Raw genomic sequence first — 27,774 nt, 5'->3', positions numbered from 1 at the left:
TTTTTTTGGCAACAAAAGAGAAACACTCGCCAGTGCTCACTCACCCAAGAGAATATGGATTGCTTACCCCCAGTACCACCCACGCACACAAAACTTACAAAAATTTCATGAAGAAAATTTTGGAGTCATAAAAAAAGCATTAAGAAAACTAATATGATCATGCCTAATTCTACAACCACTTAATATTTTGTGATCTTTTTTCCTATGTATGTATTTTCTTTTAAACTTGATATCTATGCTGCATATATAATATCCCACTTTTTCCACAGCATTATATTGTGAGCATTTCCCCATGTCATTAATGTGTTGAAAATATGCCATTTTGATGACTCTCCAATAGTCTGTGAGAGCAATATACCATAACTTATTTATCTTCTATTGTCAAACATTTAGTCTGTTTCCATTTTTCTCTCTTCCAAATCATACTTTGATGAGCATGCAGGTACAAAAGTCCTTATAGATGACCTCTTAAATGATATAATTCCTGTTCAATTTCCTTGTAACTATTTTACCCAATGATTAATTTAATGTCAACTCTAAATTTTAGGATTATATTATCCCTCTTCACTCTCCTCATTATTTTTCTTATGATTTCCATATCTCATTTCAACATATCCACATATTTAATTCCTGATAAGGAATTGTTTTGGTGCTATATATGAATAGCCTATTCATAATTATAGCTATGAAAAGGTTAAAAAAAAAAGCCATAACAGGTGGACTCCAATTATAAGATTACACTGGAGGAATGCAGAATCCAGAACAGTGGTTCTCAGTTAAGGAGGGACACTGTTACTCCCAGTGAAACATTTGGCTGTATATGGAGACATTTTTGATTGTTACAGCTTCTAGGGAGGGAGGGGCATGATAAGGGGGTTGCTACAGCCAGGTGCTGGGTAGAGACCGGGAATGCAGCCAGACGTTCTACAATGCTCAAGGCAGCCCTGCTCCCTAACAATAAGTTATCTGACTCAAACTGTCAATCATGTGTAGGCTGAAAACCCTGTGTTAACCTCTGGACTTTACAAGTAAGGGCACTCTCCTGGACATTAGAATTTCCTTGTCTCATGTTTTCCTGTGGCTAACACAGAGAAATGTATACCGCGTGACATAACCCTAGAAGGATTAGTAGCTATTTGAGGAATTGTACCCAAAGATTGCTAATGAGTATTTCCATCAATATAAACTTGCAAGACAAAGTTTTTCTTCAAAATTTATTTTTTAACTCTGGCCCGCTGAGCATTGGCATCAATGCTGGTGATCAGATTGTGAATGCCAAGAAGCTGCAGGGGTTGATAATGTATATTGAGGACACAATCGTCTGGAACAATGGACTGAATCAAACATAAAAAAAAAAACTTAATAGGAGTAAGTGTAAAGTCTCGATTTTAGGCCCCAAAACAAACTGTACAAACACATGTGGAAGGTTTGACTTAATACCAAATATATGAAAGAAATTGCCTGATGGTTTTAGTTGAGGGCAAGTTTAGCATGAGTCAACATGAGGATATGCCTGCCAAAAACTTAATCCAGTCCTAGGCTGCATTACTGGAAGTTCATGTGCAAAATGAAGGAAGAAACAATAATTCTTGTTCTACACTACTCAGATCACACTTGGAATATCCCATTGCCTCTCTCACACACAGAATAACAGCAACTAAATCATATCTTTTGAAAAATGTTGAAGGACTGGGGAATACATAGCCTGCAGAGATAAGACTTAGTTGATTTCACAGGATCAAAGAACTTTCACATAAAAGAGGAATTAAATGTATTTTATAGCATCCATTCTATCCTCTCTTTCTCTCTGCTTATTCACCCATTCATTTATTTTCTTGAGGATACTAATGGATAATCATCATTTCAAGAGAGGTAGTCTTGAGCTTAATGGAAGGGAAAACATCCTAACAATTCGAGTGTCACATGAGACAGTAAGTTTGTTGACACTGAAAATGTCGAATAAGCTGATGATTACGATGAGAAAAGATTAGTGCATCAGGCAAGTATTGGACTATATCAGAGTTTTATAAACTTCAGTCATTGATATAGTACCTTCATTATCCTCTTTATATTCATATATTCAAGTAGGTAAAATATATAGATGCAAAACTACATAAGTTAACATATCTACATTAAGCCACATAGTGTCTGAAATCATATCATGTATCATTAATGCTGCATTTGCCCTTAGGTGATTTCTATGGATTTTCCCAGATCATAGGGTCTGAGAAATAAATACATAAATATATCCAAGTATAGAAACATTTACTTTGAATTTCCTAGAGCAGCCTTTCTTGAGCTTGCCATAGCATTGGTTCAAGGCAGTGTTTGCACTATTCTTACCTGAGCGGATAAGCCCAAATTTCTTGCTCAAAGTTGTGTGTGAGGATTTTCTTAGTCTCGTATCTGACTTCCTGAGCTAAGAACAGGTCCTCTCCTGATACAAGTCAAACAGTCCATTGCAGTGAAGCCCTGTTTTACATAAACTCATCATTTTGTTCATGCTTCGGTGAGATTGGCCATAATAAAACGTAAGTTCAAAATACCGGTATCCGTTGCTGGAAGGATGAATCCAATATTATATCCAATGATTATTTCCCCTAGAATTTTTTAATCAAGCTAAATTAAATTAACATTTTCCAAACATTCTGATTATATGGTGAGCCGAAAGCAAGAGATTGTCTTCACAAACCAGTAAATGTATTTTTGATGTTTAATTCTAAGACGTTAACTTATGTCTGTAACCTTCTCCAAAGTGTGAAATGAACCAGGCTCGTGGACCTACAAAGTACCTAACTACATGCGTGTTGCACTTGTATTGTTAATACCTTCTCAAAAGTCAGGTGGAGTTTGGTTAAGGAAAAATATGTCACCCTCATTTATTTAGGATTATCGTACTGGGGGGAAAGCGTCCATTGACACCCAAAGGCTGTCTTCAATTATAGTCCCATATTACTGACCCTGAAATGAAATTTCACTAAATGAAATCTCTTCCTGAAGGGGGGCACAGTTTAACAACATATGGGTTTGTGCTCTAAGATCTTCTCTTACTCTTATACCATGTCAGGGTTTCCTTTGCAAGGGAGCTCATTTACTGTGTTAATGAAACATTGTTTTTGCAGATCTTATTAGAATCTTAGCGGGATAAATGAGGAGATGAGGGGCAAAGAGGCAGCTCCCCCAGCTTCAGGGTTGAGAAGCATGAAAACATATGGCCCTTGTTTTCAACAACCGGCCTGAACGGAATGCCTAAGTGAGAGTGAAGCTAAGATTTAGGAAAGCTGATCAGTTTCAGCGGCTGAATTCAGGGCTCTTAGTTTTCTTTCCTTTAGGAAGCCTTCCAAGAGCTCCAGAGGCTTCTCTTTTGCCTTATCAACTGAACTGCTTGTGGCCTATTCCCTTAGTTTAAATCAATACATGTGTTTTTGATATTTGGCAAACCAAGATTTAATTATGCAGCTGCAAGTTCCCCACATAAACGAAATTCATCTTAGAGAAATAAAAACATTCAGAAACCATTTATAGTTTCGGAATACAAGTGGGTGAAAATCTATTCCCAACCTCTCAGCATTTTATTTAATTAGGGGAGATTTTTATGTTACTGGAAATTGAAATGAAAACCAGAATAAGGCTAGAGTTTATCCAATATTTGTTCATACTGAAAAGTGAGGATGCTTACTGTATTCTAAGAAGGACAAGGAACGTATATTCTGAAATAATATTTTAGCTGTAGCCTGCATAAATATAGCACTCCGAAATACATAGAGCGACAAATAGGATTGATAAGATTGTGTCATTATTGTATCCTAAAAAGAGTGCGTATTCTGTTAAAGAATCAGAGGGTTGTTTTCTTTAATTTGCCAAGAGACTCTCTATAATTAATTATTTACTGAACTTAAACTTTGGCACTATTTAAACTGTTGAAAACACCCATGTTTTGGCATGATTACATACAAATGATTAATTCAGCATGGTTTCACTCCTCACTGAATATCCCTGTCTTTTGCAGTAGAATTTGCTAGGTCCTGTGGTGTGGGCAAAATAAAATGTTGGAATGGTTCCCGGTCTTAATAGTCCCAATTTATTATTACCACTGAACCCTCGTCAGATCATGGACTGGATTAGATCCCAGTTTTTCAAAATGCCCCAATTTATGGCTCCCTTAGAATCCTGATAAAAATGTGTATTTGAATAAGGCTTTGGTTGGCTAAAAGAGATCCAGTTAATTACTTTTAGATTCTTATTAGATCATCACTGCATGGAAGTTAAGAAAAATATGACTAGATGGTGTTTCCTAGGACAAGGTCATGGTTTCATTTTAGGCTGACAGAAAGAAGCTGTCAGATTTTTGTTTTTCATAGCACTAGCCATCATGGTGAATGAAAAGATATTTGCCATATCCCAGTAATTACTATGGATGCTTGTGTTAGGGTAAGAATTGCCTTTTTTCCTAGAATAAGAGTTAAAAGCAGAGGAGATGGGGCAGAGAGAGGGAAGACACCCCTACCACACCTCATTCAGAGTTCATCTTCCAAGATTTACCTTTTACTTTGAGGGGCAAAAGAGTGAGCGAGACACAGGGGAAAGGCAGGTGTCTTTAATCTCCGTACATTTATTTGCTCTTTGTAACATTTGTCTTCTCAGAATGCTTGTGGTCACCAGCAAAATTTGGCCCATTACTATATTCCAATAGACGAGATAGGAACACCTACATCCTGATGCCATGCCAGCATTTTTTATGAGCCAAAATCCTTTTATGGAATTACAATCAATGTTAGAAGTGCTGTATTAGCAACTACTTGTCAGCTGAGCCGGATTAATACGTAAAATGAATCACTTGACTGGCATCCTTTCCAATAGTCATTTAGACAAACTTCTAAGATTAAAGTACACCAGCTCTTTTAAAAAGTGTTTTAAAAGGATACTCCTATATTCAAACACCCTGAAGTGACATATTATATTATTGCATTCAATTGTGGTGCTGTTGAAATACATTCAGACAAGGAATTATACTAAACTACCCACAGTGATCTCATAGAAATGTTTAGAATGCCTAATCTGATAAACACTTGGGAAGAAGCTCTAAATTCTGTTGATCTGGATATTTGGCTTTAGTATACACATAAAAGCATATTCAACATAATAAACAAACTTTGATACTTCACTGGATTTATGCCAATCAGAGATACAGATGTATGTGTTTCCGTGGAGGTTGTGTAGAGTGGAGGTGGAACTTGAGGAGAGAGAGCTTTTTTTTTTCTTTTATTTTTGAGGGTGAGGGAGAGGGGGTGCAGAGAGAGAGAGAGAGAGAGGGAGAATCTCAAGCAGGCTCCCACCCCCAGTGCAGAGTCTGAGGCAGGGCTCAATTCCATGACCCTGGGATCATAGATTCCATGAGCCTGGGATCATAGCGTGAGCAGAAATCAAGAGTGGGTACTCAACCGACTAAGCCACCCAGGAGTCGCGGGGGGGAAAACATTTCCCGCAAAAGGTTTGTTGACTGTGACTGGGTGGAAGGCCACTGGGTGGCTAGAACTTAGGAATGAGGGTTAAGTTTCCATTATATTAGTTGTTTTCATGGGGGCTTTGCATTACCCACTTTGAGGATGTATTCCTAAAGTCCCTCTTCTTATCATCATGAAATGAAATGAAAGTAATAATACTTGAAGACCTCGGTTTTATGCATGTTGTCTGAATAAAATCCTTTTCAACTGCTCAGTTTTGTTTTGTTTTGTTTTGTTTTTCAAAGAAAAAAAATGAATGAATAAATAAAAGTTAAGTGAATCCAGAATATTTACTGTGGACCAGTCTGGTGCTGGACAGTATACAAGTAAAGTTAATTCTCTAAAAGTGCTCTGAAAAACATGAACAAATTAAACTCATAAATCAAATAGCATTTTCCATAATTTCTAAGGTATCTCGTCTGTCTTTATTTCGTATTTGGACATATGCTATGTTGTATCCTGCTTTGGAAAGCATCCATGACAATACATCCGCTCTGGAGCCCAGGACTAGTCATTGTTCACGTAGGCTGGTAAATTGTGCAAGTAGAAAAGATACTCAACCTATTATCTTCCAAAATCTGCTTCCCCCTCCCCCCTCACATTCTTTAGGTAGATATCCTAAACTCGGCCTGTGGTTTGCAAACACCAAACTTTAAAAGTGCTTTTCCAGGGCATCTGGGTGGCTCAGTCGGTTAAGCATCTGACTTCGGTTCAGGTCATGATCTCACAGATCATGAGTTTGAGCCCTGCATCGGGCTCTGTGCTGACAACTCAGAGCCTGGAGCCTGCTTCGGATTCTGTGTCCCCCCCCCCCCCCGACCTTCTCTCTCTGACCCTCCTCTGCTCATGCTCTCTCTCTTTCTCAAAAATAAAAAACATTAATATATATTAACATTAATATATATGTGCTATTCCAGATTTCCTGGGAAGATTGTTTGCTTTGATTTGTTTGTTCGTTTGTTTATAACAAAGGTTTTCAACTGGCAGTGATTTTTTCCCCCCAGGGGCATTTGATAATATCTGAAGTCATTTTTAGTTGTGCCCTAGCAGGGAGGTGCCACTGCAATCTGGTAAGTAGAAAACAAGGATGTTTCTTACCATCCTACAATACACAGGACAGTCCCCTACAATAAAGAATTATTCAGCCCCAAATGTCAGCTGTGCCCAAGTTGAGAAATCCTGTTTTAGATAAACAGATAATTAAACCCTGTTTTAGATAAACAGATAATTAGATAACATGGATGTATAGATATAAATCTGCTATGGATACTCGATATATCTGTGGTTGGGCCTGAGGATGTGTATTTTAAAACCATTTCTCAAGTGATTGTTGTTTATAGCCATGTTGGAGACCAACTGGCCTAGGTGATAGCCCAGGGGAGGTATATGGCCAAGTGGAAAGATTAGAAGACCCAGGGCTGGGCCAACCTGGGTCAAAGTCCTGACTGAATGAACACGCTCTCAAGCTACTTAACTACTTCAAGCCTCTGTGTTCTGATCTGTTAAATGAGAACTCTGTCTCTCAGACTTTTGTAAAAAGCAATATTTATGAAGCAAGTACCCAGTTCACTGTAGGTGCTCAGGGTCAGCTCTGAGGATTCGAGACCCCAGATAAGCCATTCAGTAACCTTTGGGGGCCCAGAGCACGCAGACACACCATCTGTGAAAGTAGCTGAATTGGATACTGCCATGATGAAGAAGGCCAACTTGAATTCAGACTTTGCCCAGCTGGGCCTCAGGCCAGATACTTCCATTCAAGAAGCTTCTCCTCATTTCTTATTGATCACTGGTTGGAAGTTGCTCCTCAAGCCTAGTACGCTTGGCATGAGATAGCTGCACAGGAGCGAGAGAGTGCTGGCTGCAGCCGGGGCTTGGCAGCCATGGAAACAGATTCAGGGCGGAGGGGCACAAATAGCTCGAGTAGCTGCCGGCCCCTCCAAGTCCACAAGGCCTGTGACAAGAGAACACTTGTAACCGCAGTCATTAAATTTGCAAAATCCTCACATTTGCATTCCTGTTACATGTATTGCATTGAGGGGTGGGGCATAACTCTTGTCTGCTAATATTTAGCATCCAGTCTAGAGTGGAAGCAGAACAAATGTGTCTGTTGCTTCCCCGTCCACCCTCGCCCACCTGCCTGCCCTTGCTCTGTAATTTAATTACTTAATGACTTCACAGTGCATGTGAATTGACTTCGGATTGATGTCCAAAGGAATCTGACCCCTTTCCCAGGCTCAAACTCCTGCCTCATTCTGCTTTGTGCCCTTTGTTTGATTTTAGTATTGAGAATTAAAGAGGTTGAAGTGGTTTCGGCTATGGCACAAAAGTTTGCTTTTCCAAGAGGTCACTTGAAAAGAACATTTTTTTTTTTTTAATAACAGTAATAACAATTGGCTGTTTAGAATAGAAACAGTAAGCATTCATGTTTTTGGAGGAACTTAAACAAATAATATTTTGTGAAATCTTGGTATCTTGAAGCAGAGATTGTTAAATGTGACAGGATGGAGAAAGTGGATTCATAATAATAGCTTTGATCATTCCTCTCTCCAGAATTTTCAATGGCCCTCTATTGCCTACTACATACAGTCCAAACTCGTTGGCTGATATCTGACTATAGCCTAGCTTTCCAGTCGTACTTTGTAGTCCTGGTCCAGATGGTCCACATACTCCACCACTCTAGAATGCTCACTCTTTTTGAGATGACCATAGCCCTTTCCCATCTCTGTGTCATTCCTAATATGGTTTCCCTGGTCCTTATTTGTCTACCCTCCCCCCTGCCTCAGTTGGTCCAAATCAATGGAAAGTCAGTGAAACCTCACTTCTTCCATTACACCTTCCCAAACTACCTGGGTTGGAAGAAAAGTTTTCCACTAGATAACCTGGGTTAAGTAACTTATTTGCCAATCTTTAGTTTTGTTGACTGCAAAATGGCTGTACAACCATTGTAGCATCATAATAGTGTTGTGAAGAATCAACAAGACACTGAAGCGAAGCATTCAGAGTAGTGCCAGGCACAGAGACATTCGATAAATGGTGAACCTGCCATTTTTCTCAGAGACGGTGTTTAGTTGAAAGAGAATGAGTATTAATATCAAATAGCAGTGGATTCAAAGTCTGATTCTTTTCTGTACTAGCTGTGTGACTGTGCATATTTTGCCAAACCTTTTGAACCTCAGCTTTCTCATTTGGAAAACTTTTTTTAAAAAGGGGAAATAAGGTCTAGTTTCAGAGCGCCTGTGAAATTTACAGATGACGAAATACTTAAAACATCTAGAGCAGTACTTGGCACATGGTAGACACCCATTGTTCTTATTGTTGTTCCTTTGCTGCATTGAATTGTAGATGTTTGTGATTACAAACATGCCCTCTCTCCCTTACTAGCTTGTAATTTCCTTGAGTCAAGGACCACGTCATAACCATTTTTCTATTTCTCCCGGCATCTAATAAATTATGTTTCACAGAGTAGGCACTCAATAAGCAATTGTTGAATAATGGATGAATGAATGAATGACCTGTACTGATTTTAATTTTATTTTTCAAGTGAATAATTGCTAGAATGGAACCAACAGGCAGGATAGGCTAAATCAATGGCCAACAAAGCTATATAGTTAGAAAAATAAGACTTTCCCCTGAGCTATGAAATGGCGTCAAGGAGCATGAGGTCATTTGTAACTGGCAGTAGAACAGTGGAAATGGATCACTGAGGCATAGTGGCCAGCCCATCAGGACTATCAACACCTGTTTCCGCATCACTGAACCAGGTCCTGAGAGACAAGCGAGTAAGGGAAAGTGAATGAAATCCATCCATTCCACAAACAGATGAAAATGCTATGGACCTAGAGAGTTTGGGGTTTTTTTTTAATTGGGCTTCTGTCCCCATCCTCTTCCAGTGGCTTCAATTCAACCAGTCGAAAATATTTTGAAGTACCATTCATTTCAGCCTTTGGAAATGAAAGATTTGCCTTTCATTCATTCAAACACCAAATTTGAGTGTGTAGATGAGAGACACTGTCCTTGGCTTATTCTCCATCAAAGGAGGATCTTTTCTGTGCTGCGTGTGGAGCCGATTCAATCAGGATTCACGGTGCAGATTATATTTCAGGGGCAAGCATAAAAAACTGTAATGGAAATAGAGGTTCATGAAAAATGACAACAGCCATTTGTAATATACCAGATGCCACAGAGCTACTCTCTCAGGGAGGCAGTATTACTAAAATCCTAGTCCATAATTAGGAGTCCACATTGCCATTAAATTAGTGTCTTTATCTTACAAGATAATTCCTTATTATATACTCTCCTGCAATTTCGTGGGGTTTTTTTTCCTTGTCTAGATCCTAACTCTCATGAGGCATAGATTGCAACTTCTCCTTGTTTTATTTCCTACATCTCAGTAGAGAGAAGATATTTAGTGAAATCGTGAGTTGACTTAAAAGTGTAAAATAATATCAGGTTTACGGGGCGCCTGGATGGCTCAGTCGGTTGGGCGACCGACTTCGGCTCAGGGCATGATCTCGTGGTCCGTGAGTTCGAGCCCCGCATTGGGCTCTGTGCTGACAGCTCAGAGCCTGGAGCCTGTTTCAGATCCTGTGTCTCCCTCTCTCTCTGACCTTCCCCCATTCATGCTCTGTCTCTCTCTGTCTCTAAAATGAATAAACGTTAAAAAAAAATTTAAAAAAAAATAATATCAGGTGTATAATAAGTTACTTACGTAATTTTAAAAATTGATAAACTCATAATAATCAGTGGGAAAATAATTAGTAAATACGTATTAAAATATCTTGCCTAAAATTCTTGCCTGCTTTTGAAAGTATAGTGCTCTGTTTAAAAATTACCCTGATTATAGGCGCACCTGTGTGGCTCAGTCAGTTGAGTGTCTGACTCTTGATTTCAGCTCAGGTCATGACCACAGGGTCGTGGGATCAAGTCCTGCATTAGGTTCTACACTGAGCATGGAACCTGCTTAATATTTTCTCTCTCTCTCTCTCTCTCTCTCTCTCTCTCTCTCTGTCTTTCTCTCTCTCCCTCTGCCCCTCTCCCCTGCTTGTACTCTCTCTCTCTAAAAATAAAACAAACAAATTTTAATTACACTGATTATAATAATAAGCACCAGATTTAAAAAGTAAAGAACAAAAGTGTAGATAAGGAGTTGCTTGGACAAATCATTTTTTTAAATAATAGTGAACTCTATTATTGACAGTATCAACAGCTAATTAAAAATTCTATTAGTGAAGATGTAAAAGATGGCACATTTCCAATTCAGATAGACACTAAGGACACAGACATAATTGATATTTGTTCAATAATCCTAAAATGTTTCACAGTCTCTAATAGAAGCTATGATGGCCAGAGAAAGTTTCAAGTGCTAAAACACATAGATTCCAGGCACTTAAAAATATTTTCAGATCAAATAATATGTCTTTGCAAAAAAAAAGTATGAGGTTTTAGCTGAATGAGCATCAAAGGATATTTTAGTGAATTAACTTTGTTTAAGAAAAAAAAAATCACCGAATCAGGGAGACATATAGTGTAATTCGTATGTTTTTAATCTGGTTATAGTGGATGTAATAAGAAAGTCAAAAGAGGATAATTTACCGCTTGGACTTTTAAACTTCAGAGCTTCATTTTGTAACACTCGCATAAATGAATACGTATTTTTAAAAATTCTGCAATAACCATTAAATATTCCAGTTTGGAAAAACAAGATCCCAGTTTTAACAAGATGCTTCAGTAATATAGTTGGCTGCTTTTGACATCATTAAAGCCAAACTGAATATGTTCCTTTTTTTTACACAGCAGATTAAAAACTAGATGTAATTCTTCTAGTTTTTAACAGTTACTGTTTTTAGCAGTCACTGAGGAAGCCTAATTCTTTTCACCAGCAAACAAAAATTCTGTGCCAACAAAACTGACATTATGCTAAAATATTCCCTACCTCAAATATGTATATTACTTAAGATAAAAATGGGTGCTTAATATCAATGACCAATTTATTATCATCAAATGAAAAATATTCCGAGGAAATAAACACACTCTACTGGAGCTAGTCATGCAACCCTCATTGATCAATCCGAAATAACCTCCTGCAGATATCAATTACCGTGGTTCACACTAGTGTCGCTTGCCTCTGCCCAAGTTCAAAGAAAAAAAAATTATGACATAATAAACCAATACGGAGTGTGAATCAAGATGGAAATTTAAGTTACCAAAGATATACTTAGAGATTTTGCTTCTTAGTGGGAGAGAGGAACACATTTTGTTAAAAATGTGCCAATTAAGAAGGGAAAATTGAGGAGAATCTCGAAATATCACAAAATAAAAATAAAACGTGTAGTATGTTTTTACAGCTTTCTGGAGCATTTGGAAACATATGAAACTACATAGACATGTTTATGATTCTATTTATACATTTATTTTTACATTGCCTTTAATGGATGACATAGGAATTTTTCCATCTAAAGACAATTTCAGGCAGGGACTAGCTGCAAAGTGCTTCAGTTTTGTTTTGTTACCTTGTGGCATCCGAGGGCATCTTTCTAGTATTAAGAGAACTTAGCTGATTGGAAGTTTTCCTGTTTGTGGGAATATCTGTAATTCTGTGACCATGCACATAGCTCTGTGTGTGTGTGTGTGTGTGTGTGTGTGTGTGTGTGTATCTGTCTGTCTGTCTTTGGGAGATTGATAATTACTTTCATAGGTAATTTGCATACAGGTTTGATAACGCCTAGTACTACACTTCTCAGCCCCCTCTCCAGCATTTAATAACCATTCCTTGATTGATTGGAAAAGTAGCATTTTCCAAACATAAATGAATTATTGCACAATATCAGTTTGTATACTATTAAAAAGATATTCATGAAGAGAATTGGGTACTTAGAGGAAGAGGGAGGTGTTGCAAAGAAGACATGAAAAATGGCAAGGTGTGGGGAGTGGGACACCCCATGGGAAGGCATCACCTCCTCTCCTGCACTTGATCCCTGAAATGCTGAAGCCCCAGGTCTGCAGATGAGCAGCACACAAAGATGTAGATTTGTTAATTTTCTTAAGTGAATCCAGCTGCTTGGCTCAGACAGTTAAGGCAACATGCTAATAAGGTTACTGTCATGTAAACTATACCCCTTTATGGACCTTTGATGCATAATAGATTCTAAGGACTGAGATATGAATTTTTTAAAGAGATGAAGAGGGCATCTTTATCATCAGGAAATTTGCGATTTTTATAAGTAGCCCCAAACTGTACCTCCAACCCCACATGAACATCTAAGGAAGCATTCTTGGGGCTCCTGGGGAGCTCAGTCAGTTAAGTGTCTGACTTTAGTTCAGGTCATGATCTCATAGTTTGTAGGTTCAAGCCCGCCCTGGGCTCTGTGCTGACAGCTCACAGTCTGGAGCCTGCTTCAGATTCTGTGTCTCCCTGTCTTTCTACCCCTCCACCATCCATATTTTCTGTCTGTCTCTCTCTCTCTCTCTCTCTCTCTCAAAAATGAATAAACATTATCAAATTATTAAAAAATAAAATGCATTCTCTTGGACCAAGGCTTTCCAGCTAAGGAAACAAGTGAACCCCTAATTTCAGGGAGAACAGCTGAGAGGGCAAAGGAGAGGGCGCCAGGGCATGTCATCTTTTTGAACAAGGTGGCCTATTCCTTCCCCCATTGATTGAGTGCATCTCTTTGCACCTCTTCTTCATAATCTTCCAACCTGATCCTCACATGCTGGACACTTTCTTAGATGACCATTCCAGCCCCCTTTACCTTCCAGTGAAGTACAGGAATGTGTTGAATGTGGTCTGTGTTTGACAGTCTCAGGTGCCATTCAGACAGGATGTAGGCTACCGGCCAGCCTTCTAGAGGGCCCTCACTTGAGGCCTTTATTGCATCCCATGTACTTCCTGTGCATTTGCAGATCTAACAAGCAGGTGTCTTTCTAACTGGCAGAACGTGTTTGGATAAACTACTGCTAATCCTTGCCATCTTGTATTCACTTTCTTTTTTAATTATTTTCTTCTTACTGATTTTTCACATTTCTCGTATGAAAGGTCACCTTTAGTTGGTCACTCCAGTTGAATAGCTCCCAATTTCAGTCTCTTTTAAAAGCATGTAAGAAAGATTTGTATTTTGATGAATTTTAATATTTTTGATCATTTGGAGAACTAATATATTTTATGTCCCTGGATGTTTTTCCTTGAGCTACACCATTATGCCTTTGAACCTGAAGTTAAATTGAAGTTATAAGAAATGTTTCCACTTAGAGGATTTGGGGTAGATACTTTTCTGCTATGATTCACTTTTGACTTTTTAATTATTTTTGCCCTGAACTCTTCAATAATTCAGCAAACATTAATTGAGCAGCTAGGCACTTAGGGGAAACAGCAAAATGAGTAAAACACAATCTAGTCCCTGCCCTCAACAAGTTCATGATTAAGAGAGAGGAGAAAGACCAATACACAACTAATTATAATAAAGTTCAACTGTGATAAATACTGTAATGGGATATAAAAATGCTATATGACCGCAGAGAAGACAGCCGTGAAAAGAATAGTGTTATAGCCGGGATGGTAGAACAGAACTTCTTTATCATCCAATATTCCTAGACACTTGCAGTGAAATCATTAAAATCAATTATAAAAGTACAAGTTAACTGTGCAGCAAATCGAAGAGACTTTTGAAATTTTAAATTCTTAATCCCATCAATAATATATGATGTTTTTGCTGCTAACTAGAGAGGAATTTAAGACTCAGGAAAAAAATTTATTTAAAAGCTAAGGGATTTTCCAAGCAATCAAGGTACTTTTTGTGACAGTGGGGTGGTTTTTTTTGTTTTTTTTTTTTTCCTCTAAAGCTGACAAAGGAGACAGTTGAAATGTAGTTTAGGGCAAAACTTTCTGGGAAAATAACAGTTTAGTTAGGCAGATAACTTTGGGTCATAAGTTTATATTACCGAAGGCCTATTCTGCAGAAGATTACAACATTTATTTAAATATTTTCACTATGAACTATAATAATTTTAGTAGTCTGGGAAGTTTTGCCCAAATATTTCTGTTGATGTGATATGTGGGCTACATACTGTTTATAAGGTCTATCTGTCTATCTATATGATAATATAGCACCATAATCAAAAAAGGTAGAGCAAACTAAACTTCTGTTACGGCTTTGAAAAAATGAAAGAAATCAAAATAGAATGGGAAAAAGCTATTTTTCCTCTTTTGCCCCCTATATGGCCATGAGAGTGACAGACTCAGGCTGCCTGAAAAAGCAAGTTCCATATTCCATACAGTTCCTTTACTCTTTAAACCTTTTCAGGTTAGTTATTATACCAAAACTTCATTAATCTGGACTCAACTAACCGGATTCTTTTATAATTCTTTTGAACACTCTACTCTTAACGGGGAAAAAGGGAGAGGAGAGAATCAGGAGAAAATAAGACACACTCCCCAGTTCCAGGCACTTGTAGGCACTCAGGAAATGTAGTTTGAGCAGTTCAGGTCAGTGGACAGGTAATATTTGGTAACTCCATTGTGACTCTTGTATCTTGAGTATTATAGGATAAATATTGGAGTTGAGAACAACAGTCCTAAAATGATGCCTGTTTCTCAGTCTTCTAAACAAAATTCTGCTTAGGGAATTCATTTAGAGCAAATTAAAGGATTAGTATATTTTATTTTATTTCTAATGTTTGTTTATTTTGAGAGAGAGAGAGAGAGAGAGAGAATGTGCATGAATGGGGAAGGGGCAGAGAGAGAGAGCGACAGCGAGACAGAGAGAGAATCCCAGGCAGGGTCCGCACTGTCAGCACTGAGCGGAAATCAAGAATCAGTCATTTAACCAACTGAGCCACCCATACACTCCAGGATCAGTATATTTTGTAAAGATTTTCGACCAACAGATTCAAACTAAAAAGCTTTGCTCTCAATCGTGCTGACAATTCAAGTAACCACAACACCCCCTGTTCCCTGAGCATTCTGGCCAATCTAGGTTAAATAGCATCTATTCAAAGTATCTACTCTAGGTAGGATTCCAAGTGGATCTGTGAAGGAGCCGGCAGAACTGATAAGTGCTGTTCAGTGCTGCTAGCTGTGTGTGTACATGAAGACCGCCGAGGGATCTGTCCTCTCTGCTGCCTCCCTTCACCTTTGTCAGCTGATTGTTATTAGTATATTACAGTTAGTTATTAGTAGAGTTATTAGATTGTTATTGGTAGATTACAGTTAACGATGGTTTTTTATGTGCCAATCACACTCTTCTGACAACTTTAGTTGTATTAAGTCAGTTAACCTTCTCTTAGAAGTAGGTTCTCATTTTACAAGTGACAGAGAGGTTACCGTATTTGCCCGTGGTCTCAAAATGAAAAAGGGGCGGAACTTGGTTTCAAGCCAGGCCGTCTGGCCCCTGACGCCATCCTACCTATTTCTGAAAGCCCAGAATGTTAGCATATCCATCAACAGCTGCTGGTCTACTCTGAAAAAGGCCTTGCTTCAGTGGAACTGTTCGGGTGAAGATGCCACCTCCCATGAAGATCTTAAGACAGAAATATAAATGTAAATTTCACTCATTAAAACCGTAATTAATTTATTGGAAGTGAATTGTTATTATTTCAGGGACGAATGCATATTGGAATATGCTGATTATTTTAATGAACCACGAGCCTCTTCTGGGATACTTCGCCTGTATTATTAGCCAGCAGGTCACTGTAGATTTTCTAAGAGGGGAAATAAGAGATTGCTGCTCATTTTCAAGTTTTGCTTTATTAAAAATGCAAAAGAAAGTGTGTGCTGTATAATGTATTTTGGGGAGATGATAAGAAGATATCTTTGTTCAGGAAAGGCCGTAAATCATCTGTTTTAAATCCACATTTCTCCTTCTGGCCAGTCATTTCTTGGGTATCCGCTGGCAGATATCCGCTGCCAGGACCCGGGTGTGTGTGTGTGTGTGTGTGTGTGTGTGTGTGTGTGTGTGTGTTGTACCTACAGCAGTGTCTCCAATGTCATTGTTATGTATGACATTGGGAGCCACTCATTTAGGTCTATTCCACGGGATACATATTCTTAATCTTTTCATGACACATGGTATAAAGGCTTGCAGAATTTGGTTTGCTTATTCTCTTCATGAGCTATAGGGTATGAGGTTGGTTTCACTGCTTATATTTCTATATTGCAGAGACGATTAACACTATCACACCATGCCTGGCTCTGAAAGAAACCAGGCCATTCTTAAATACATTTTTTTCAGGTAGAATCATCAACTCTATTCTTTCATAGCCTGTATTAATTCCCCATTGCTGGGGCGCCTGGGTGGCTCAGTCGGTTAAGCGGCCAACTTCGGCTCAGGTCATGATCTCGCGGTCCTTGAGTTCGAGCCCCGCGTCGGGCTCTGTGCTGACAGCTCAGAGCCTGGAGCCTGTTTCAGATTCTGCGTCTCCCTCTCTCTCTGACCCTCCCCCGTTCATGCTCTGTCTCTCCCTGTCTCAAAAATAAATAAAATGTTAAAAAAAAAATTCCCCATTGCTACTGTAACAAATTATCACAAACTTAGTGGCTTACAACATATCTTTATCCTCTTGTAGTTTTGGAGGCTGTAGTTCTGAAATCAATGTTATTGGGATAAAGTCAAGGTGTAGGCCAAGCTGATTCCTTCTGCAGGCTCTAGGGGAGAATCCATTTGCTTGCCTTTTATTTAGCTACCTACAATCCTGGCTGACTGATGGCTCCTTCCACCATCTTCAAAGTACATCTCCCCAACCTCTGTGTCCATTGTCACATTGTCACATGGTCTTCTCTCCCAGACCTTGCTTCCCTCATCACATTATTGAGTGCCTACTATGTGCCAAGCACTGTGCTGGATGTACCGATAGACAAGGCACATAAGGTCCCTGCACCTGTGAAGCTTATATTGTTGTAAATAGATAAATGAAGACAGTAAAGTCAGGTAGTGATAAAACTGTAAAGAAATTAAAATAGAACCATGGGGAGTTGGCATGGGGAAGGGTGTCTGAGATGCTGAGATGCACAGCACAGTGAAGAGCCAGCCACAGGAACACCTGCAGGCAGAGGAGTTCAGGCATAAAGAGCAGCCAATGCTAACCAAGCCTGAGGCAAATGAAGCCATAGGACTGGAGTTTGATAACTAATGCTATGAATGGCATAAACCAAAGTTGTGGAAGACTTGTGTCTGATGAGACAACCTCCTGGGTCATAGGAAGGAGATTGGGTTTTATCTAAGCATAAAAGGAACACATGGAAGGTGTTTTAAACAGAAAAGCAGCCTAACTTATATTCTTTAAGAGATGGTCCAGGCTGCTGTTTAAGGAATGGATTTTCCCTGTAGGGAGGTATCTAGCCACACCATTCCTCCCTTTTAAATGTTAATTTTTTCCCAATACTAGCAGGAGCCTGAATAAAGATCCACATCTCAGGTAGTCATTGAGGGAATTGAAAGATGTTTCCCCATACCTTAAAACTCAGACCACTGCAGTACCCTGCTAACCACAGTAAGAAATGCCAATTCTGGGATGACTGGGTGGCTCAGTCAGTTAAGCGTCTGCCTCTTGATGGGGTCAGGTCACGATCTCGCGGTTGATGGGATTGAGCGTCGCATCGGGTTGTGCACTGACAGCACAAAGCCTGCTTGGGATTCTCTCTCTCTCCTTCTCTCTCTCTGCCCCTCCCCCCCAAAAAATAAATAAACTTTAAAAAAATAAGAAATGCCAATCCCTGACTTCTCCCCAACACTTTATAGACACTTTGGCAGCTTATGGTTCTGATAAAAGGTAAACCAAGCCTCTTTACAAGGGTAAGAGATTTTCTCTATTAATTATAGATAAAACCTGCAACAAAGGATGGCCCAAGAAAGAAGGAGGCAGTCAAGAGTGGAATGCAGTAGTCAGAGCTGAGAATGAACACTCAGAAGAATATGCCGGGCATAATGTCTGTTGGTCTCTGTGGAGGGACAGATGAGGACACATTGGACCTTAGACTCCCATGTACAAGTACCCATTGCCTGTCATATCAAATAAAAATCCCTCACTATAATTCTCAAGACCACATGCATGTGGCATATGCTTCTTTAAAAAGCCTCCCTCAAGGCTCCACATATCTAGGTTGGAACCTGTGATTATGGTTGAACACTTCTGCTCAATACCCTGGAGAAGAAAGGGGGTCATTCCTAGTAGCTGTCTAGTTACCTAATTGCCCAAGACTCTTTGAAAGAATCACCATAGACACCCATGCCACCTAGATGAGCTTGTTGGACCTTCTTCAATGGCTGTGTGGTGGTGATCATCTCAGATGGTTTGTTGGCTTCTTCTGTGCTTAACAGGCCATGGTGGAGGATCGGATGACAAGGATGCCTGTTCCCTTCTATAAGTGGGAGGGAGGAGCTCTTAGTCTGCAGACCTGATTGATCCTTCCACCTGGCCCTTAAATATCCCCTGGCCTTTTCACGTACCTAGCACAGTTCTTAGTACATAGCGACTACTCAGTGAATGTTGGAACCAAAGAAACCAAACGGACTGACAGGCCCCATTTTTTTTTTTTTGGCATGTATCTGGACTTTTGAGAATATTCTATAGTTTCTCTAGGACAAAGACATCATAAAAAGCCAAAAATGACAATCCTAAAAACACTGCAGAAAATGCAAGAGTTGAATGAAATATTTTTACTAACCTCTTTAAAATATCCTGTACAAATAGGATAAGAGGGAAAGAACTGTGTTTTCTACTTCTTTTTAAATTAAATTCTCCATCATGCAGGGAACATGACTTTTCAGAGTAAGAGTGCCCCTCACATATTGGCTGGATGGAGACAGTAGGTATAAAGTGTGTGTTTATCCTTGTATGAGGTACAACCATGGTTCCATAGCTAAAATGGCTTTCCCAGGCCCTGTGGAGGTCAGTAGTACTTCTAGAGCTCTTCATAAGCCCAGAGTCCTTTTAAACATGCTATTCAATGTGGGAGTGGACGTTCACAGCCTTGAGGAATCTGGCACTTATGGCTAAGAAAACAAAGGAAATAGAGCAGCCTATGCCTTGTGAATGTCCACATGTTCCCCATGTTTCAGCACATTTTCATTGTGAGCAAGCTTGCAGAGGCAGAGATCAAAGACATGTCCAGGGGAGCACTGGCCAGGTGTGAAATTCCAGGTGACAAAATGGAAGGAAAAGAAGAGTTTGAAGGGAAAGGAAAGGAAATGTAGCTTATTTCCTTTTATTCTCTGTATTTTTCCTGTTTCCTCTCCAGGAAGTTTGCGTAGAATTACGATAACCCCAAGCAGTCAACATTTGGGATTTAGCCTCATTCATTTCCATATGATGACAACCACCACCATGTCAAAGGCCAGTCATTTATTTTTGCAGATATCACCCCTGGCAGTCCCTAGGATTAGCAATATATTCCTGATCATTGTAATACAGAAAACCTACTTTCCCTTCTGCTTCTCGCAGTGCTGCAAACAGGGGACACAAACGAACAGGGGATATAAAAAATAAATCAGGCTGGGTTTTTTTTGCTACATACACATGTCGGTAACAATAAGAATAAAGAGTAAGAATGAAGTACACCAACAAGTTACAAACTTTTTCCAACCAGCAGAGCTCTCTCAAGGGCAGGTTCGTTCTTCATTGTGAGTTTGGCCAACAATCTAGAGGATCTCTTAATGTCTTCACTGCATAGTGAGGCCTTTTGTAGGGACACTGTCTAGAATTGCTCTAAGGAAACCATTATCAGAGAAGATAGTAAGCACTGTGTCATTTGTCCCCCGCCCTCCCCCCAACCCCTCTTTAGGGCTAATTTCCCAATGAAAGCTAAGTATGTTTACGAAGCATTTCTGAGAAATTTGTTCACATTACGAGAATATAAATTACAGGAACTCAGAACATTAGCAATAGAGAAAGTTTAATGGGTTTGGGAAAGGTATAAATTTAGGGAAAATGTAAATTGCAATGATAGGAGAGTCTTCACTGAAAGGCAAGTCTCTTGAAATGGTAGTATTTAGTAGCAGTGGGAAGGTACTAAAGAATCTTGCCACTTTGACATTGTAGAAAATGTCCCTTATAAGTAGGAATTGAAAATGACCACCAGGATTTTAGAATATGAAATATTCAATGTCAAATAGATAAAAGCCATCTGATATGGGAAATTTGGTTGATTCTGGGCCATGTACGATATGGAAGTCTTTCCTCTGGTCGTCCCACCTGGGCAAAGAACCAGTTAACCTCTCAGGGACCTCCAGGATTAGAATGTTCTAAGACCACACATAAGTCTCATAGGCTTCCCAAACTTCATGGCCTTCACCTGCTCTAATGAGCATTAGCATGACCTTTGCCTCATGATATTTGGCAAGCCTAGACACAAATTCACATATGATATTCAGGCACAATATCCACAAGGAATAGCCTAATTTGATTCTGCGAACTGTGAAGGATTCAGTGTGGTGTGTGTGTGCACCCAAAGAGAAAAATGTGAAGAAAAAGCCTACCTAAAAGATTCAATTAACAGCATTAAAGAATTTGCATGTCAGTATTGCAGAATATACAATTCATTATACATAAATGTATTTATTCATTTCAAGAGAAATGATCAATTATTTCATCAACCTAGCTCCCTTACCACATCAGGTCTGGTTTAGGCTGACAAGAAAAATGGACAGGACAAAAGAAGGTCATCTAGAAAATGTTACAGATGCACAGGCAGGGATGAGAAAACCGTGAAAAATATTAATGCAGTTAAAACCGCTTTGTTGAAAAGATGAAATATTGATCACAAGGACTGTATGTAACTCTGTATTGCCTGGTGAGAAAAATAATAGTAATAATAACAGCAATAATAAGCTGTAATTGGTCTTGGCCAGGTACACTTGCAGCCTTGAAACCGCATTCAGAAGGAAAAGCTGAAGAAACTGGGTCTGGTCACTGGAACAAAGGATAATTGTAGTGACCTAATTGCAGCTTCTATTATAAGAGCAGGAGTGATAGCAGGACAAATTATCTCCACTGTCAAAAAAGAAAGCTGTACAGCAGGTAGTTTATAATCTCTTTTAGTGGTACTACTTCTTTTACCCCATAGCTCTCCCCTGAAAAACCTTTTCTGACCTCAACTACTGTCACCACTATAGGTAGCAAACCTCCTCTTCTGCTGTCTATTCATCTCTGTCTCTGTTGTTTGGGTTCACACGGTAGGAACAAAGAGCATGTCAGTGCCTACATCTTCCCGGAACTGGGCAAGCCAGTCAGAACTCTACTGTTGATGCATTCTGCACGAGACAAATCCATCAGGAAATAATATGCAAGAGTAACAATAGTTAATAAAGCTTTTGAGGGTACAGTACAAAGTATGAAAGACTGATCAATAATGTGGAATCATGAACAGAAAATGACAGCTTGCCAAAAATATATGCAACTTACATCACAGATAAAGCGCTAATATCACCACTACGCAAAGGTCTTCGAAAAATCGAGGGGAAAATTGACAATCTGATGGGAAAATCAGCAAGAGATACGGACAGCTCACAGAAGAGGAAATGAAAATGGCCCTTAAACATATGAAAAGATACTCAGCATCACATAATAAGAGACAGGCTAATTAAAACTATCGCTTCTCACCTACGCTTATCAAATATCCCAGAGTCCAGCAGCACATTCTGTTGGTGACATGGTAGAGGAAGACACCCTCCTACGTTGCAAGTGGCAATGCAAAGAGATCAAGCATGGAAGGAGATTTGTCATCATCTGGAAGGATTATATGTGAGTTTCTCCGTGGGCCGGCAATCCTGCTTCTGTGAATTCGTCCTAAAGTGGCAATAGCAAAAATATGGACTTGACTTTTGCATGAGATTTGTCATTATGGCATTATTTCTAACAGTGGAAGATTGAAAAGAGCCAAATATTCAAAAGTATGGGACCCATTAGAGAAACAGAAGTGTGTCCACACAGTAGACTATTATGACACTTCTTTGTTGTTGTTGTTTTTTAATGAGAAAGATCTCTGTTCACTAATAATGGAGATGTCTTCTGAATTGCTATGGGAAAAAGCAAAATGTAGAGGAAAAAGTATCCTACTTCTTGTGCGAAAAAGAAGGAACAATGATATATAACCATGTTTGCTTTCATTTGAAAAATTAAGTACAGTTACATTGCTTAGGATAGAGAGGACTCTTGAAAGCCACGTAATTGTATGTTGTATATAGTTGAATTTAGAAATGTAAATGTTTTATGTATTTAACAAATGAAATTAAATCAAAAGAAAAGAAAGGCAATGCCTAAAAACTAAAAACAAACCAGAACAACCTAACTATGAAACAAATTGGCTGCATAATGACTCAGAAAAAAAAGAAAGGAATGATAGAATACAGCATTTTTATTCTACATAATCAGTGGGATATGTTCTAACAAGAAATGGTGAACATCTTGAACTTCATTCAATGGTATTTTAGTAATACTGGCATTATTTTAAGACTGTATGTACTTTAAATTAGGGATATGATAACACAAATAATTTTGTCAGTAGTATTAAGAATCAAGATTTTTCATTTATAGGAAATAAACAAATATAAACTTTTTAAAAGTTAAGTAAGGATTCCGTAATGTTAAATTTCAATTGGAAAGAGCAGTATGAACTTGAATTTTTTTTTTAAAAGACATATCTCCTAGCTCTGTCCATGGAAAAAGCACAGAAGCAGTATTCCATTGTAGATATAAAACCACATCTTCTTTATCCATTCATCAGTCAATGGGCATTTGGGCTCTTTCCATAATTTGGCTATTGTTGATAGTGCTGCTATATTTGGGGAGCATGTGCCCTACTATGCTTAGTGAAATAAGTCAGGCAGAGAAAGACAAATATTATATGATTTCATTCATATGTGGAAGTTAAGAAACACAACAGATGAACATAGCTATGGGAAGGGAAGGAAAGATAAAATAAAACAGAGAGGGAGGCAAACCATAAGAAACTCTTAAATACAGAGAACAAACTGAGGGTTGCTGGAGGGAAGATAGGTGGGAAGATGGTCTAAATGGGTGATGGGCATTGAGGGCACTTGTTGGAATGAGCCCTGGGTGTTATATGTAAGTGATGAATCACTGGGCTCTACTCCTGAAACTGATACTACACTGTATGTTAAGTAACTTGAATTTTTAAAAATAAATTAAAACAAATTTACTGGTATATAAAAAAGGGAGGGTGGGAAGGAAGGAAGGAAGGAAGGAAGGAAGGAAGGAAGGAAGGAAGGAAGGAAGGAAGGAAGGAAGGAAAGGCACAGAAGCAGTGAACTTCCTAGAGCCCAGGTTGTGTTCTCTGGATATCACATCCCACTAGAAAGAATGAGTTCCTGGAGGAAATGGCTGCTTCCATGGTAGGAATACAAGATACTCAACATGAAGCTGGGACAACTTACTTGTCAGAAAGCAAAGAAGCTATCACAGACAATTCGGTCCAGCCAAAAGGACAAAGGAGCCAACATAAAGCAGTTTCCATTTACTAAATATGGGGTAATGTGTGCAAGAAAAAAGAGTAAGGAATGCAATTGATTGAAAACCCTAAATACGTATTGTTTTTGAATGTGAGTTCATAATGAGACTCACAACCCTTCATTTCCCCCAAAAAGTTGTCTAACAAACCATTGGTCACCGTTGGAATTGCTAGGGCACTAGCCGCTTCCTCTGAAAACTTAGCAATTAAAAAGAATTAAGCATTAATTCTGCCTCCCCTATACTCTGTAATTCAGTGCAATCAAACTTCATTGTAAGTTCACATTAACAGGCTCCAGGTAGACACATCTTTTGGGGGACCAACATTCAACTGACCACAGTACCCTTTCCCACCAAAAGTTGAACCTGAAACTAAGTGTTCAGCTACACTGCCCAATACAACAGCTGCTAGTCACGTGTAATATTTATATTTAAATTACTTAAAATTAAAGCTTTAAAGCTTAGGGGTGCCTGGGTGGCTCAGTTGGTTAAGCATCTGACTCCATTTCGGCTCAGGTCATGATCTTGCAGTTTGTGAGCTCAAGCCCCACATCGGGCTCTGTGCTGACATCATGGAGCTACCTTCAGATTTTCTCTCTCCCTCTCTCTCTGCCCCTCCCTCCCCATCAAAAATAAATCAATAAGCACTTAAAAAAATAAAAATAAAAAAAACTTTGTACCTTAGTCACGCTAGCCACTTTTCAAGTGCTCAGTAGTCACACATGCTACTGTATTAAACAGCACATACATAGAACGTTTCCACCATCACCAAAAAGATCACCAGGCATTGCTGATCTGGAAGTACTTTTCATAAACAGGAAATGTGGGGAGTGGAAGAATAAGTTTAATCACGACACAAAGAAGCAAACAAATCTAGCATGCGGGACCACCTACAGGACAATCTGCCTGGTGTCTGCAACAATTCAGTGGCATGGAACAATTAAAAAGGAAAAAGAATATGGTTCTTTACAGGAAATGAGACTTAAGAGACGTAAGCAGATGTAATGTGTGGATAGTTTTTGGAGCCTGGTCCAAATAAATCCACTGAGAAAGAGACATTTTTTAGGCACTCAGGGAAATTCGTTTATGAACTAGGTTTTTAGATGACATTAAGGAATATTGTTAATTTTCAAGTGGATAATGGCATCATTGTTATAAAATGTTAATGATTTTTTGTGATATGTTTTCTGAAGTATATAGAGAATAAGTGACTGGGATTTGCCTTCAAAATACTTAGCGAAAAACAAATTTTTAAAGAAAAATTAGATAAAAATGTGGGAACATCTTTAATTATAGAACAAAGAACGGGATAATAGGTATATGGAGGTTCATTGTACTATACTCTGTACTTTGGGGTAGCTGAAAACTTTCACTATATACATTTTTTAAATGTGATCATGTTTAGAGGCACCTGGGTGGCTCAGTCGGTTGAGCATCTGACTTTGGCTCAGGTCATGATCTCGCAGTCTGTGAGTTCGAGCCCCGTGTCGGGCTCTGTGCTGACCACTCAGAGCCTGGAGCCTGCTTTGGGTTCTGTATCTCCCTCTCTCTCTCTCTGTTCCTCCCCCACGCACACTCTGTCTCTCTTTCTCAAAAATAAACAAACATGAAAAAAACTGTAATGTGATCATGTTTAGATTGTTTGTACCTAATGTAAACGAAAGAAACATTCATACTGAAGTCAAGCACCTAGGTGGAATTCAAAACTCTATTTCCTGCCACTTACCAAATATACAGTCTCTGACAAAACACCTAACCTTTCTGAACGTCAGTTTCCTCATCTCTAAAATTGAGACTTGTGTGCCTTGTGAGAAGTGAGTTCTATAATCATGGGAAAATTCATCATAAATACTATTGATATATGTTCTTCCTGCTGGATAGATGAAATATGAGCGAGGATAAGCTCTTCTTTGCTAACCTCCCTGATTTGGAGTGTTTGAAGAACAATCTTGTTTATACGATTTTTTTAAAAATTCATTTTTATTTTTAGCTCATAGATCCAACCAGTTCTTACCATCTCCACTGCTACACCTTCATCCAAGCCACCATCTCTCATCTGGGTTATTCTGATAACCCCCAACTGGTCTTCATGGCTTTTTTCTCACCCCACACCCCCACGACCTTCCCAGCTATAGCAGTCAAAGAGATTTCCTTTAACATGTAGTCAGATCATATGGCTTCTTTGCTTGAAACGTGCCATTGGCTTCCTACCTCACTGAGAGTGAAGGCCAAAAGCTTTAGCATGGACGTCAAGGCCCTACATGATCTAGGCTCTAATTTCCTCCCTGGCCCTCTGACTCTTCACTCTCTTACATTGACCTCCTTGCCTGCCTCAGGGCCTTTGTATTTGCTGTCCCCTCTGACTGAGATATACTTCCCCAATTATTTGTGAACATTTTACCCTCCTCTTCAAGCCTTTAACTTAATATTTCCACATATTACCCTACCACATATTTAAATGTGTAACCTTGCCACTCTATCCCCCAACATTCCTAGCACCTTTCCCTATTTTATTTTCCTCTATAGCACTTACTGCCATCTGACATTATTTTTTATTTTACCTGGTTAATTTGTTGCCTGTTTCTGCCTCCCCTGACTAGAGTATAAATTCTATAAAGGCAAGGATTTCTATGCAGTGCTCAATCTCAGCATCAAGAACAAAACCTAAAACATGTACGTGCTCGATAAACATTTATTGAATGATGAATGCAGAAACCTGTAATAGACTCAAAACAAGTTGTCTGGTCTTTGGAGAATGTGTTTATGGATCAATAAGAATGATACGTACTTATCAAAATCAATAGCTGGCTTATAAATTGGTACTTTAGAAGTGTTCAAATTGCTTGAAAAGAAGATGTGTTTCCTTACGCAGTTAAAATATTTTCCCAGCAATCACTGTCTTAATTGTCTTAATTTGTTATGGTAACAATTATTTTTAGGTAATGTCTTTAAAAGAGAAAGAATTATATATAAGTAAACTTAGAATTGACCAGTTCTAATTTTTTAGGTTCCATCACGTTTATTTTAGTTATTTATTTATTTTCATGTTTATTTTTGAGAGAGAGAAAGAGTGGAGCGGGGGGCCGGGGGGGTGGGGGGGTGGGCGGGGCACAGAGAGAGAGACCCACAGAATCTGAAGCAGGCTCCAGGCTCTGAGCCATCAGCACAGAGCCTGACGTGGGTCCCGAACCCACGGACTGTGAGATCATGACCCTGAGCGGAAGTTGGCCGCTTAACCGGCTGAGCCACCCAGGCACCCCGCATCACATTTATTTTAAAAGGTATAAATAGCGTCATTGGCATTTTTTGCTTTAATTTTGTTTTCTGTTTTAAGTTTTTTTTAATTGGGCTATAATTTGCATACAGTGAAATATATAAGTCTCATATAAACAAAAGAATGTATTCCTTTTTTTTCAAGTTTATTTATTTTGAGAGAAAGAGAGAGTGTGAGCAGGGTAAGGGCAGAAAGATAGGGAGAGAGAGAACCCCAAGCAGGCTCTGCATGGACAGCACAGGGATTGATCTCACAAACTGTGAGATCACGATGTGAGATCATGACCTGAGCCGAAATCAAGAGTCAGATAGATGCTCAGTCGACCGAGCCACCCAGGTGCCCCAACAGAAGAATGTATTCTATTTTGATGAATGTATTTCAAGATACAGAATATTTCTCTCACCCAAGAATGCTTCCCATTCCCATGCCTTTCCCTGTTCAGTGCATCCCCCACTTCAGGAATCAACTGATCTCATTTCTATCACCATAGGATTGCTTTGCCTAAGCTAGAATTTCTTACAATTGAAATCAGGTAGTAAG

The 27,774-nt window shown here is 39.0% G+C and overlaps 1 protein-coding gene across 4 annotated transcripts in view; it reads left to right on the top strand.

Annotated features, from left to right (window-relative positions):
• Positions 1 to 27,774, top strand: part of PARD3B (par-3 family cell polarity regulator beta) — a 1,004,898-nt gene that overhangs the window by 810,842 nt on the left and 166,282 nt on the right. The window lies entirely within an intron of this gene.

This window comes from Neofelis nebulosa, chromosome 2 (assembly GCF_028018385.1).
Source record: "Neofelis nebulosa isolate mNeoNeb1 chromosome 2, mNeoNeb1.pri, whole genome shotgun sequence".
NCBI lineage: Eukaryota > Metazoa > Chordata > Mammalia > Carnivora > Felidae > Neofelis > Neofelis nebulosa.
This window is presented reverse-complemented; position numbering and strand designations above follow the sequence as displayed.